Source organism: Helianthus annuus, chromosome 14 (genome assembly GCF_002127325.2).
Source record: "Helianthus annuus cultivar XRQ/B chromosome 14, HanXRQr2.0-SUNRISE, whole genome shotgun sequence".
Taxonomy (NCBI): domain Eukaryota; kingdom Viridiplantae; phylum Streptophyta; class Magnoliopsida; order Asterales; family Asteraceae; genus Helianthus; species Helianthus annuus.
Genome location: NC_035446.2, coordinates 147212954 through 147228657, shown reverse-complemented (window position 1 = coordinate 147228657; position 15704 = coordinate 147212954). Strand labels below are relative to the sequence as shown.

Here is a 15704-nt window from a genome sequence, read left to right as displayed (position 1 = left end):
TTATTGAAACCATCCACTCGTGGGAATAACAAGTCTCTTAATTATTGTTTTACGTTTTTGTTCTATTAATTAATATATGATATAATGTGATTTTTCTATTATAATTAACTTGTGATATTTAAGTTTTTAAAAAATCTAAATACACTGTCGTGTTTGGTTTTTTTCACAAGGATTTCAATAAGTTTTTGAGCCAATCAAAAGCTTTATTTCAACTTCACATGGATCACCATCCTATGGTCCATTGTTCACCTAATAATCAATCTAACGGTTAAAAATACTCTAGAATCAAAAGCTTTAGTTTAAACCCTAAATTCCTTTCACTTTGAACAGCATCACACCACAAACCCCCCTGCCCCCTTCTCTCTCGATCAGCCTAGCCTATCTCCGGCGACATGCGCCGGCCGCTCTCCGACAACCACGCCCCACACTGCGTCTCCTTCTGCCTTGGAAGTTATATACGAATCTGGAACAACAAGTTCATCAACAGATCTGGAAGTTATATACGAATCTGGAACAACAGATCTGGAACAAAAGTTCATACGAATCTGGAAGTTTTTTGATCTGGAACAACAAGTTTATACGAATCTGGAAGTTCATACGAATCTGGAAGTTCATACGAATCTGGAAGTTATATAAGAGGTTTTTGTACCTTAAAAGGCTTATAGTATTTTCATAGAAATTAAATAACATTTTTGATCTGTCACAACCTTCAAATTTCATGATGCATCCTAATAAATCTTATGATATATTCTCACAGATCTTATAAATATGCATCAAAAAGCACGTTCTAAAGGCTTCATAATACTTGTTTTGTCACAAGAGATGATTGTTGAGTTGCTGAGTTGCTCGGAAGGTGTTCGATGTTGGTTTCGATTCTCCAGAGCTGAAAATTGAGATGGGTGTGGGTTAATGTTATTGAATTTGTTAAAGGAATATGTAATTTTATTTTCTTTATGTTAGTAGATTTTATACATTTTTTGTTTGTAAATTTGTATAAATTTATGATTAATGTTATTGAAATTTTATAGTTTTAGTTTTATTTGCTTTTGTATCTGATCTCTCTGATGTTTTGTAAATATAATAAAACTAGAAAAAACATTAAATTTCGTGACAATTGTGTAGCAAAAATAAAAAATTAAGTTCCGTTAAATGGGTAGGAAAATGCGTAGAAAAATGTATAGCAATTTATGACAGCCCTTTTCTGTCAGAAATTGGTAGGAAAATGCGTAGAAAATGCGTAAAGAAACCAGTTTCCTACGAGTGGTTTAACTACATATGCATTTCGTCACAAATTCGTAGAAAATTAAATTTCGTGACAATTGTGTAGCAAAAATTAAAAATTAACTTCCGTTAAATGGGTAGGAAAATGCGTAGAAAATGTGTAGCAATTTGTGACAGCCCTTTTCGGTCAGAAATTGGTAGGAAAATGCGTAGAAAATGCGTAAGAAACCAGTTTCCTACGAGTGGTTTTCCTACATACGCATTTCGTCACAAATTCGTAGAAAATCGCGAGTTGTGACGCATTTCCTACGGAAAATGGTGTCAGAAATTTTAATTTTTCTAGTAGTGATAAATGTACAGTAAAAAAATTGGGATACCCCTGGATATTTTTTCTAGTTCCGTCACTATTTAAACACCTAGAGTTGAGAGGAGGAGATCCTGAGTTCAAATCTCATAGACTTAATTTGTCATTAAAAAAACTAGTGACATATTGATTTGACCCCGATCAGCATAATCATTTCTTGAAATGTCATCTGAAAGAAATGTCCTATTACTGGCACACCTTGGGCCCTTAAATCGACACCCTCAATAAGGATCTTATAGAGTTATACGGGTCGTATGGCCTTTTCAATTTCCAATAAAAACTGATATGTCAAATTTTGTCTAGTGAGTTGGGCCTATACGGGTCGTATATGTCGATACAGGTCGTATTAAATGATTTTTTTAAAAACTTTTTTATACATTTATCTATAGTTTTAACAAAGTTTTTCTAAAAAAGTATTTATTTTTTCTAAATAAAAACATTCTTAATTTTTTCTATACCATGTACAATCCTTGGCAATCGAAGACATACCTCTCCTAACAAAATCAACTTTTGTGTGGAGTCGATTTAGAGCAACCCTCCACCCAAAGAACTCCACATATAGTTTATCTATACAACGTCTATGGTATATTATTGTTTTTTCTATGTGTGACTAAAAAGATAGTGTAATATTGGTTTGGTACACGTATCGTATAATGTAGTATAGTATACTATAGTATAGTATAGGTGAAGTATAGTTTTCGTATGAGTATATAGGTGTAGACTACAAAGAAAACTAAAAACTATAACTTTTTTGTAAAATTTAACTTATCTAAACATAAAACATTTATAATTTATAGTCTTAAACCCTAACAAATATACAAAGTATAATTCTACATAAACTATAATACTAAACAAGATACTAGAGGATAAGAAAACTCACAAATCACGTCAAACCCAATCGGTCAACGACATCGATTTCAGTCAAACAACAGGAACAATCAAATAGTTAACAGCAGGGACGATTCTAGCACGCTTCAGCAGGGACGATTTCGTGCAGATATTAGGCTTTAGCAGGGACGATCAAACAGCAGGGCCAGGGACGAGTCGAGCAAAGTCGCTGGCTTCTGTTCGACACAATTACTTCTTTGACGTTTGGTTTTCCAAATTGTCGCCTATCATTTCTATCACCAATTGGACTAAGTTTTGTTATTTACCAATTGAGCCCCTATCAATTCTATTATTGTTAATTTGGGCTTATTTTATCATTCGGGCTAAATTATTCTACAAGTTTTTAGAGTGTAAAAAATGTCTGGGGTTTAAAAAATGGAATTTTAGTAATATCAAGTACCCTATTTTTTGGTTAGGGGTATCCTCGTATTTTTTAGGGGTATCCTTTGTATAAAACCGGAAAAACACTACGAATACGGGGTTAAGCCGTAGCCCCTGCTGTAACACCCCGCGTTTCAAAAAGTCAAAGTACGAGTCAAAGTCAAAGGAAGAAAAGATTTCCAAATTGCGATCTGTCATTCCTTGCTTAACTACTGATTGTGCTTCTTGACTTGTAATCGAATCATTTAAATTTGTTTGCTTTAGTTGTATTATGTGGAGAGATCTGTTAATAATCGCAGTTTGATCGCTGTTAATCGCTAATCTATTTATCACTTTATCGCTAATCGCATCGCAATCGCATTCGCAACTCGAGTTATGTGTTCTGGATATTGTTTTACGTGTGTGTGCTATTTATGTGTTACTTGTGCATGTTTATGTTATGTCTGTGGTGATTAATCGAAACGCAATCGCAACTCTATCACAACGCAAACTAATCTCAAACGCCAAACGCAAGCTAAATTATGTTGATTGTATGTTAGATATAGTATTTGTGTGACTATTAAGTAAATCTATCACATCGCTTAATCGACACTCGCTCAAACGCATCGCAACGCTCAACTCGCAAATCGAAACATCGAAAACCAACTCGCGGCAACCTTTGATCGAATGACCATTCGATCGAATGGTCATCCGTACGATGACCATCCGATCGGATGGCCATCCGATCGGGTTGCCATCCGATCTGTTACACTGCGCCACTTTCCTCTTTTGGAATCCTATAAATACCTCCGACCAGCACGCTCAAGCCCTCTTGTCTCTTGATTTCTCGCGATTCTTGTAAGTTTTCCACTCAAATCTTGTACATCTATCATCTACACGCACTTCTTCATCATCTTTACCTTTGGATCTTAACTCTTCACCATGAAATCAGTTGGTTTGAGGTGTTCTAGGATGATGTCATCATGGGGTTCTTATTAACTTCAAGATTTGGCCTTATTTCACCAAGAACAACTCAGATCTAAAGGATTTCAACATGTTTAAACACTGATTTCACAATAAAACTAAACATTTTTGTGATAAAAAGGATTGAAAGATGGTTTCTACATTTTCTTTCAACTCTTTTACACTCAATGCACTCAAAAACCGATAGAATCGGGACTCATTCAGGCCTTCTACTCTTTTCTAGTGAAGTGTCGATTTGAGATCTAATTCCTATCAACGAGACAACCGACTTAGCGGGTTAAACATGAACAACCGTCATGAACAGTTAACTGGTCGAACGGGGTGATTCCTACCCGATCAGGTGACTTGGACTTGATAGGGTTTCCGTTGTTAAGAACGTTGTCATACCGTCTCGATCACTTAGCAAATGTTTCAAGTTTCAAACGATCAGACTGTCGAACGGATTGTCGTCCGACCGGATTGCCATCCGATCGAACGACAATCCGATCGGACGACACATGGTCTCAACACTTAAACATTTTTATACAATTTGCAAATATCACCAGTCTCTAACGGATTGCCACCCGATCGGTAGACCATCCGATCGAATGAAATCCTGCTGTGAACTTGTTCTCTGAGAAATGCCTTGCTGGACGGATCGCCATCCTATCGAACGACCGTTCGACCGGACGACCTGAAAGGTAGAGATACTTCTTTATTTTCAAAATGCTACAACGAAAACTTCAAAGCCATCATCCACAAACACATCCATCCCAAACGAAGGACAATCCGACCGAATGGCCATCCGTCTGGATGACCATCCGTACGGATTGTCATCTGATCGAATGACCATTCGTACGGATTGTCATCTGACCGGATGGCCCTTTGTCACTTGGTTCACTTGCACCGTTTAACGCGCCATTCTTCACTTATGTTGTCATTAACTGTTCAGGCTAATTTCTGAGCGCTCCCTTCAATTCTAGAGAGTGTTTATTTACTAAACACGATCTGTGAGTATACTCGATCCCTTTTTGCTTTACGCACTTTTGGGTGTTACATACGTTACTTATTCTAAATCACAATCGATCACACAACGCAAACACATTTTACACGCTAACCGATACTGCATGTTATATGTGTTACTCGATGAATGCTTGTATGTTATGTTTACACAGTGATTGTTGCCTAACACCCTAGCAACGATAGTACTATAGTTTGGACTCAGCACATGTCGTGGACGGGGGTTGTTAGGGGTATTTCTTCACGTGTCACAGTGGTGATATGTGTTACGCATTCTACAACTCGTAGTCATGTCTGTGCATATTTCATTGTCGATAACCTACTAGCTTCGCATTATTACGTGTTACATGCTGGTTATGCGTAAACGCTTTCGCAATCTATTATATTATTAAACTTGTATGCTCACCTTTACACTATGTGTATTGACCTCTATTTTAACGTATGTGACAGGTATTTGAAATGCTAGGATGTTTTGCTGGAATCGAGTTAGGATGGAGTCTAGAAACGAACATTTAATAATTTGTGTTGTCAGAACAATGTTTTGTCTTGAGATATCTATGTCTGTAATAACTGCTTTATTTAGATAAGTTATGGTATGAGACATAATATTAATTATCGGGTAAATTAGTTGTTATGGATTTCTCCTGGACAATCTGTTTCGTTCAGTGCCATGCCCCTATGTTTCCGCCATCGGTTGGAGTGTGACACGTGCTACGGCTCCTATAACTATAGTTCCGCCCCTAGGTGTAGTATAGCTCTCGTATATGCTTATAGTTGTAGTATATGTGTAGTATAGTATAATAAACTATAATATTGTATATAACATTTATTAGATTATTTTACAAATATTATGAACTTTTGATTTACCCCTATACGCATCGTATAGGTCAAAACTAGGTTGTATAGTACCATTATACGACTCGTATTGACCTATACGATGTGTATAAAGGGTCTCGTGACTCGTATTATGTTGATACTCCACCTTTTCTCATGAAATGACACCCCTATACGCATCGTATAGGTCAGTACGAGTCGTATTAGGGGTACTATACGACCAACTTTTGAGCTATACGATGCATATAGAGGTAAATCAAAATTTCATAATTTAGGTATTGCCATTTCGATCCGTATACAGGTCGTGTTTTGACGTATTTTGTCATTACGTGTCGTTTTATGAAGTATATGCTCTATATGTGTCGTATCGGTGACGTTCGGTTATGTGTGGTATCGTATTCTATGATTAGATATCACTTTGTTTTGAATCCACTTATACTCTTACGTGTCATATTGTATCTATATGTGTCGTACTGTATTATTACTTGACGTATTTTTGTCGTTACATGTCGTATTATGATGTATATTGTCTATATGCGTCGTACCGTAACATGTACCAAACCTATACTACATGATAAATTTTTTAAAATTTTTTTGTTTTGAAAAATAAAGAATTATTTTATTAAACTTTGTTAAAACTATAGATTATTCTGTAAAAAATGTAAAAAAAATCATTTCAATACGACCGGCATAGACCTATACGACTCGTATAGGTCCAGTCAGCCGCAAGATAAGAACTGACATCTGCATATTTAACTTTTGAGTTTTGTGTCTATTCGACCCGTATAGAAGTCAAAGGGTGTCCAAATAGAATTTGGGGTATGCCAGTATAAGCCCCGAATGAAATGCCATTGTCAAAAGCTTCCCCATTTACTCTGGTTTTCTGGCTGACAGGACCTAGCATAAAAAATAAAACACTGACAACAAAGAAAACATAGTGTTGATGCAACAAATGATAGACCAAGGATAGTAGCTGAGCTGGTTAGGCAAAAGGGTTGAAGGGTTTGGTTTTGCCTAACGCAGGTCGTGGGGTCCCCCACGTTTGCAAGACGTGAGAGGGGTTCACTAATTTGATTTTGTTGTTTGCTCGGGATCCTCCACTGAAATGTGTTCAGTCTCGGATGTGGGAGCAATAAGAATGTGTGTGTTGAAAGTGATAGAGAGTTACTTGCATAGAACAAGTACTCAAGAACAATGACCAGATGTCTTGGCACTAAATGAAGTGTCACATTTATAGGGAGAGTCATGGCTCAAAGAGGAAGCTGTTGACTAGTGAACATGCTTGCAGTGGGGGACTTACCCTTTTTAAGGTGGAAGCGTTTTGACCTGCGGGTAAAAGACTGTACTCTATGCATCCGCCTAACTTTTGCGGCTGGGGAAGTTGGTGAAGCAATCAGAGATGTGACCATTTACTGTTCACGTGTTGCTTTATCTTGACTCCCGGATTTTCAACCTTTGAACCTTTTAACCTTTTGAGCATTCATGTATTTAAGTCACTTTATTTGGTCTTGGGCTACCCCCGTCATCAGCCCCCCAAGTCAGAGGTTTTTGGGAAATGAGCTCAAAGACTTCTGACTTTTACACATGCATCTGTATTGCTTAAAGGCTTCAAGGCTTGAAGGGTTGAAAACGGTTGAGCTTTTTGATTTTTGAATTTGACAAGACAGTTGATATGACTTGTGGCAGTTTTCTTTTGTGTCAGGCGGTGGTTTTAATTCCTCCATTTAATTGTATTATTTTCTTTTCACTAATTTACATTTATTTTCACAGAAGAACATCATTTGCTCTCTTTCTCTCAAGTTTCCCCCTTTTTCGAATCAGGTTAGTTCCGATTGCTTACTTTCTTCTTATTTTCTATTATCATGGGTGCCCGTAAGGATTTAGCGAAATCGTTTTCTCGAATGACTCAAGAGGAGGTTGATTTGTTTTGTATGCAATGGGGAATAGGGACGAAGTTTAACCGTTTGCACCGGCTTGTGATGTTTCAATCGATAAATGTCCCCCTGGTTCCATTGCTCTATACTGTCGCCATTTCGAGTTTTCTAACCTTCGTCAACCCTTTTCGAACTTAGTTTTGAATATCCTGGAGTATTATCGAATATCTTTCGGTCAGATTCACCATCTTGGCCTGGCTAGGGTTTTACATTTTGAAGTTTTGTGTCGGGCTTCTGGGTATGACCCAACTCTTTTATCGTTCCATCGTTTTTTCTGACTTGCTAAGAATGGTGACTGGTTTACCTTCGAGACAACTCAAGTTGACACTTGCTTGATTTCGTCTATGGTTTCTACCCTTGGTGTCTGGAAGGACCGGTTTTTCTGGGTGTCCGAGGAAATTGTCCCTTTTAAACTTGTTTGGAGGCACCCGGATGCCATTTTGAATGAACCTGAACCCTCTGCCTTTGATATAAATGCTCGTTTTTTAGAAACTCTTAGGGAGTGCCCTTCAAGGCTTCGTCCCTTTCCTGAGCATTTGTTGGTGTTGTTGGGTCTCAGTAAGTTGTGGGAAAAACGTAATCGAGACCCGGTGCTTTTGAGAGATGGGCAGGGTATGCATTTATTCTTCTTGTGCTGTTATGTTCCTGTTTCTTGCTTGCTTACATGTTTTATGTTTGTTTTGCAGTCATGTCTGCACTCAATTTTATCAAGAGTGATGATGCTTCTGACGTTGCCTTTGATGATGCTGCTGCTACTCCGGGTGAGGATGCAGTTGTTAGGGGATCCGATCATAGGTTCGAGGGTTCCAGATATGTGAATGTCCCAAATGTCAAGGGTTTTACCAAGGCTGCAGTTTCCAAGGCTTCTGTTCGTCGTTCGAAACGTTATTTGAAAGGTGCTGATCAACCATCTGGTTCGGAGCCCATTGATGTTAGTGATGATATTGAAGTATCAGCGGAGCAAGCTATTGAGGTTGACATGTCAAAGGGTAAGGAGAAAGAGCTGGTTGTTTCTGGAAAAAAGAAGAAGTTGGTTAAAAAAGGTAGTACTCCTACCATCCAGGGTTCGTCTGCCAAAAGTGTTGAGAGCTTCAAAGGTCCGGAGGGTGAAGAGGTTTATGTGCCCAACTGGGGGGTTAAAGTTGGAGATAGCTTCAAAGATCCGGCTGTTTGTGCTGAAGCTTTGGCCCACTTTGCTCCTCCCGGTGTTCGAAGTGCTATTTCTTAGTTGGAGGTTGATCATCTTATTTCAAGAATGATGCTAAGTTCCTGCAACCTATCAGCCCTGTTGGCTGAAGGTGTTACCCGTTTTGCTAAGGGTATGCGGGAGTATGAGGAAGCCTCCAAGAAGAAAGAGAAGATGAAAGCCTCTATGGCTGCTATGAAGAAAGAAATTGATGGTTTTTCTGAGAAGGAGCTGGCTTGGGTCAAGAAGGTGGGTGAATTGACGAGAAGGCACGAGATTGAAGTAAGTGATCTCAAGAAAAGCTTTGAAGCTGACCAGTTGAAGCTAAAAGCTGATAGGGAGGCCTTGGCTGTTCAACAGTAGGCCTTCGATGAAGAAAAAGATGGCTTGAAGGCTTTGGTTGCCCAAGCCACTGGTGATAACCACTACCTTATTGAGCAAGGTTTCCACCAAGTTGTTACCTACACTGGTGATAACCAGTGGCTTATTGAGCAAGGTTTCCACCAAGTTGTTACCTACCTTCTTCACTCTAAAGAGTTCAATTATGCTCTTGGTGAAGTTTACACTAAACTGCTCAACTTGGGGAAAGATCGAGGTCTTATTGCAGGTTACAAGCTTCATGAATCTGGTCATCCTTTGGAAAAATCTCCTTTGTACCGTCGTGAAGTTTCTCAGGTCTTCAAGGGTTCTGTTGAGCAGATGGAGAGGCTAACCTACCCGTATGTGAGCCAGGTTGCAGCTTGTTTTGGTAAGCCCCTCTCCGTCTTGCAGGAACTAAAACCGGATGGTCTTAATGAGAAGGTATGTGCCGAAGTACTTGGTACTCTTTCAAGGAAACATTCCTTTTTAGGAGATAGCGAGGATACCTTCTCGGGAGAGCTTGATGCTGCCAAAGATGCAAGCTTGGAGGGTTCAGCTGTAATGCCCATAAATTTAAAATCATTATTCTAGAAATAAAAAAGAATAATAGTAATTATAAACTACTAGAAAACCCTAATTAAGACACCCAAGCATGTCAATCAAGCAAGTAGGTAGGCATGTCAATCAAGCAGGTAGGTAGGCATGTCAATCAAGCAAGTAGGTAGGCAGGCATGTCAAGCAGGTAGGTAGGCATGTCAAGCAGGTAGGTAGGCATGTCCCAAAAATTAGTATAGATAGAGGACATTGGGACTTGATCTGGGAAGTTGAAACGACGCTCATAAGTTCTGTGTACGTCGAGTTATAGTTAAATCAGTCCACAACACACACTAATTCACGAAGTGCTGCCGCAATCAGGGTAATAACTCGATCGCTATTACGATTCATTGTCCGATCGATCAATATATCCAATGGATGTTTAAGTGCTGCCCACATTAGGGTTATACTTTGTCGTTCGTCGTTAATTCGATGGATGAGTTTAAGTATCGTACTTTGTCGTTCGTCGTTAATTCGATGGATGAGTTTAAGTATCGTACTTTGTCATTCGTCGTTAATTCGATGGGTGTTTAAGTATCGCACTTTGTCGTTCGTTGTGAGAATTTGATCTCGTGAGTTATCGTAAATGCTGTATTAAGTTACTAACCTAGTTTGTGTGCATGTTATTTAAATTAGGTTAAAAGATTAATCAGTAGTCTAAACTCTGCCCATATAAATCTAAAATATTAGCACAAGGTAGCTTCACTTTGGAGTTATTAAGGTACGGATCCTTACCCCACTCTTTATTGCTTCATATTCAAATTGTTATAAAACCACTAAATTACTATATCTGTAAAAAAAAAACTCCTCACGTCTTTGATTATCGATTCATTTGACAGTCCGTTCGATTCCTATCCTAATCATTTGATTTAGCTTTCATGTCATGCGATAGTATTATGTTATACTCATTATCGCATGTTCCAATATATGTTCCGTTTTGTTATGAAAATAAGTTTTATAAGTTATGTAAATAAGACCATTTGTACTCTGATACCCTGAGTATCGCTTCTCGTGGAGTGTCCCACGAGCATGTTGTTGCGGCATCGACATCATGTGCTCCATCCGTGACGGAGAGATCAGTTCACGGCGTCTCTTAAGTACAAGTGTGGTACATAAGGCTATTAGGAGGCGTATGGATCGATCCTAGGATTTAAGTATAAGGAGGTGGATAACGGGTATGCCAATTCACCATCTCATGTGATAATTATGCAGGAGTAGCTACCTGTGTATTGTCACGTTTTAAGTTTGCTCATGGGTACATCCGTAAGATATGATTATGAAATTATGTTCTTGCATCGTATCATAAAGTTCCATCCGGATAAGATTTCATATAAAGCATTATCTGTTATTTGAGCCTAAAATTCCGTACTGAGCATTCGGCTCATTCCGTAAACTTTTTGTATATACAGGTCCACAGGTTACTTTGGGAGGGGAAAAGAGAGAAGAATAAAGCCTAGGAATAAATCTGAAGATGTTAGTTAATTAAGATGAATGTCTCCGCTTGTATATTAATCTTAATTTTAATGGTCGTGTGGTTGTATCCTTATCAAATAAATAAATGGAATTATGACTTTTGTTTATGTTACCGTTATTGTGACACGTCAGCCCTTCCGGGTTGGGGTGTTACAGCTATGGTATCAGAGCAAAGGCTCTTTCCTGTAGAAAACTTGAAGATAGTAATTAAGACCTGTGAGGAATGGGTAGATATCTATGATAGGATTCAACTTGATCTCTTATTTGGTTTAACTCCTATGTCTATTCTTATAGATGCCTCCTCATCGTCCGCTACGTAGGAAATATCAGTACTAATAGTCACTCTAAGTATCCGTAAGTCTCTATTGACTTTTCGTACGGTAAGATATTTTATTAAGATACGTTATAAAAGGACCATTAGGGCACATATATAAGGTAATTGACAAGTATAGTCATGACCTTAGTTATGAATTTCAGATACACATGTGTGGTTAGGAGATTCTGGTTATATAAGTTAGTAACTCTGCTATAAAAGTTTCGTTTCTGTTACTTATGCAATAGGTTATATTCTTATTTGAAAAATTTCGAGGACGAAATTTCTTTTAAGGGGGTAATAGTTGTAATGCCCATAAATTTAAAATCATTATTCTAGAAATAAAAAAGAATAATAGTAATTATAAACTACTAGAAAACCCTAATTAAGACACCCAAGCATGTCAATCAAGCAAGTAGGTAGGCATGTCAATCAAGCAGGTAGGTAGGCATGTCAATCAAGCAAGTAGGTAGGCATGTCAAGCAGGTAGGTAGGCATGTCAAGCAGGTAGGTAGGCATGTCCCAAAAATTAGTATAAATAGAGGACATTGGGACTTGATCTGGGAAGTTGAAACGACGCTCATAAGTTCTGTGTACGTCGAGTTATAGTTAAATCAGTCCACAACACACACTAATTCACGAAGTGCTGCCGCAATCAGGGTAATAACTCGATCGCTATTACGATTCATTGTCCGATCTATCAATATATCCAATGGATGTTTAAGTGCTGCCCACATTAGGGTTATACTTTGTCGTTCGTCGTTAATTCGATGGATGAGTTTAAGTATCGTACTTTGTCATTCGTCGTTAATTCGATGGGTGTTTAAGTATCGCACTTTGTCGTTCGTTGTGAGAATTTGATCTCGTGAGTTATCGTAAATGCTGTATTAAGTTACTAACCTAGTTTGTGTGCATGTTATTTAAATTAGGTTAAAAGATTAATCAGTAGTCTAAACTCTGCCCATATAAATCTAAAATATTAGCACAAGGTAGCTTCACTTTGGAGTTATTAAGGTACGGATCCTTACCCCACTCTTTATTGCTTCATATTCAAATTGTTATAAAACCCCTAAATTACTATATCTGAAAAAAAAAACTCCTCACGTATTTGATTATCGATTCATTTGACAGTCCGTTCGATTCCTATCCTAATCATTTGATTTAGCTTTCATGTCATGCGATAGTATTATGTTATACTCATTATCGCATGTTCCAATATATGTTCCGTTTTGTTATGAAAATAAGTTTTATAAGTTATGTAAATAAGACCATTTGTACTCTGATACCCTGAGTATCGCTTCTCGTGGAGTGTCCCACGAGCATGTTGTTGCCGCATCGACATCATGTGCTCCATCCGTGACGGAGAGATCAGTTCACGGCGTCTCTTAAGTACAAGTGTGGTACATAAGGCTATTAGGAGGCGTATGGATCGATCCTAGGATTTAAGTATAAGGAGGTGGATAACGGGTATGCCAATTCACCATCTCATGTGATAATTATGCAGGAGTAGCTACCTGTGTATTGTCACGTTTTAAGTTTGCTCATGGGTACATCCGTAAGATATGATTATGAAATTATGTTCTTGCATCGTATCATAAAGTTCCATCCGGATAAGATTTCATATAAAGCATTATCTGTTATTTGAGCCTAAAATTCCGTACTGAGCATTCGGCTCATTCCGTAAACTTTTTGTATATACTGGTCCACAGGTTACTTTGGGAGGGGAAAAGAGAGAAGAATAAAGCCTAGGAATAAATCTGAAGATGTTAGTTAATTAAGATGAATGTCTCCGCTTGTATATTAATCTTAATTTTAATGGTCGTGTGGTTGTATCCTTATCAAATAAATAAATGGAATTATGACTTTTGTTTATGTTACCGTTATTGTGACACGTCAGCCCTTCCGGGTTGGGGTGTTACATCAGCAGTCGATGGTGATGGCGGCTCGAAGGCTAAGAAGTCCAAGAAGACCAAAAAGGCTAAAGGTAACAGTTCTGGAGCTTCTAAGTCTTCTGTTGATGCTTGATATTCGTAGCTTTCTTAGCACCCTTTAAAACAATGTATGGTTTGTAATGTTAACTTAAACAATTTTAGGTTTTGCAAGAACCCTTAAGGTTCCTGTTATGTGGTTGTGGTTAGGCCTGGATGGCCATTTGAACAATTTCCTAGGTTTGCAAGTTACTAAGGCTTGCTTTAACTTTGTTTGGATATTTGGGAGTCTATTAAGACTTTCTTTTTTATGCTTTTAAGTTTTTACTACTTGCCTTGTGTTATGTTTTTTGTGTTTATGCATGTTTGGTAAGGCAGCTTGGTTGGCTTCAAGCCTTCAAGGCTTCTGGCTGTCATGTATGTAGCTTGAAGCCTTCGAGGCTTCTGGTTATTACTTTAGTTTCATGACTTGGTTTGTATTTTTGAGCTTTGGGTTATGTGTAACATTTTTGCTCATGTTGTTGTATCGTTCCTTAGATTATTTCTTTTCTTTGTGGTTTTGTCTTTGTTGGGTTTGTGTTGTCTTTATGTTTTTCATACCTTAAAGGGTTCAGTGATGCAGCCACTTAGCCTTGGTATTTTTAACAAGAAGACATAGCACCTATCCTATTCATTACTTTCCTTATTTTGATTTGATTTCGTAAGCCTGTTTTTTGATAATTTTTCTAAAGCTTAAGGAACATTTAGTGTAGGCTATTCGGACCCGTCTATGAGACAACTTTGTTTTTCAATTATAAGTCTCATGGAGTTGTATTGATTTAGGAACTCACCCCTTATATAGGTCCATTCAACCTTTGAACCTATTGAGCGATGTGGCCTGGGAGCTCATCCCCTTACATGGCCCTTGCCATGGAGTTTTTTGCTAGGTTCTCAACCTGATTTTAGGATAGAAAGACAAATTTGATAAAACAACTTCATTCATTCAAGAGATATTGTGTTTACAAAAGGTGGTTATAGTACAACTCTTGAGATACAACTTTCTGAAATATAAACCAATCTTTCTTGATTTAGACATGGAACCTCTTGAGGGTCTTTCCATTCCAATGTCTTGGAAGCTTTTTACCTTCTGAGTCGGCTAGCTTATAGGATCCACCCTTATGTGCTTCAAGGATGGTATATAGGCCTTCCCATTTTGGGCCGAGCTTTCCTTGGTTCTCTTTTTTACTAGCCTCATTGTTTCTAACCACCAGGTCTCCTGGCTTGAAACGTTCATTCTTGACTCTTTTGTTGTAGTAGGCTTCCATCCGTTGTTTGTACTTGGCCTCTTGAATTGCAGCTTGGTCTCGTGCTTCCTCTAGGAGTTCTAAGTTCAACATGGTCTCTTTTTGGTTTGTTTCGGGATCCATGTTGATAGTTCGTTGTGTTACAACTCCTACTTCAGCTGGAATCACGGCTTCAGATCCAAATACCAAGCTATAGGGTGTTCTTTTGTTGCTTGTTTTTTCGGTTGTTCTTATGGCCCATAGAACACTTGGCAACTCTTCAAGCCAATTGCTTTCATACCTTACCAATCTAGCTTTGATCCCTTCAACTATGCTTCGATTCATCCTTTCAACCTAACCGTTTGACTGTGGATATGCCACTGAGCTGAAAACCTGAGCGATTTTGTATTCTTTGCACCAAACGCTGAAAGGCTTCTCGGCAAATTGCTTTCCATTGTTGGTGACAAGCACTCCCGGTAATCCATAACGACAAATAATGTTTTCCCAAACGAAATCGATGACCTGTTTGGCCGTGATTTTTGCAAGTGGTTTAACCTCAGGCCACTTGGTGAAGTAATCTATGGCCACCAACAAGAACTTCACTCCACCTTTGGCTGGTGGGAATGGACCAACGATGTCCATCCCCCGTTTATCAAATGGCCATGCTGAGGTTATCAGGACAAGATCATGCTTGGTACTTTTTGGGACTGGTGCATGAATTTGGCAGGAATCACACTTCCTTAGTTGCTCAGTGGTGTCTCGGTGCATTGAGGGCCAAAAATACCCAAGGTTCATTAGTTTAGCAACCACCGATCTAGCTCCAAAATGAACTTCGCATATACCTTCATGAACCTCTTTGACCAAATACTGGCTCTGTTCGGGACCAACACATCTCAGCAAGGGTGCAAGGTAACCCTTCTTGTAGAGGATTTCGCCTTGCAACACGTACTGCCTAGACTTGATTTTAACCCTTTCAGCCTCTGTTTGATCAGCAGGTAATTCAC

At 38.4% G+C, this 15704-nt stretch overlaps 1 long non-coding RNA gene across 1 annotated transcript; it reads left to right on the top strand.

The window, feature by feature from the left end:
* The first annotated feature begins 340 nt into the window (after positions 1-340).
* On the top strand, positions 341-1027 carry LOC110906057. The gene is made up of 2 exons (XR_002573620.2): positions 341-639; positions 758-1027. It is a non-coding gene; the product is annotated as an uncharacterized LOC110906057 (long non-coding RNA).
* Positions 1028-15704: the final 14677 nt, after the last annotated feature.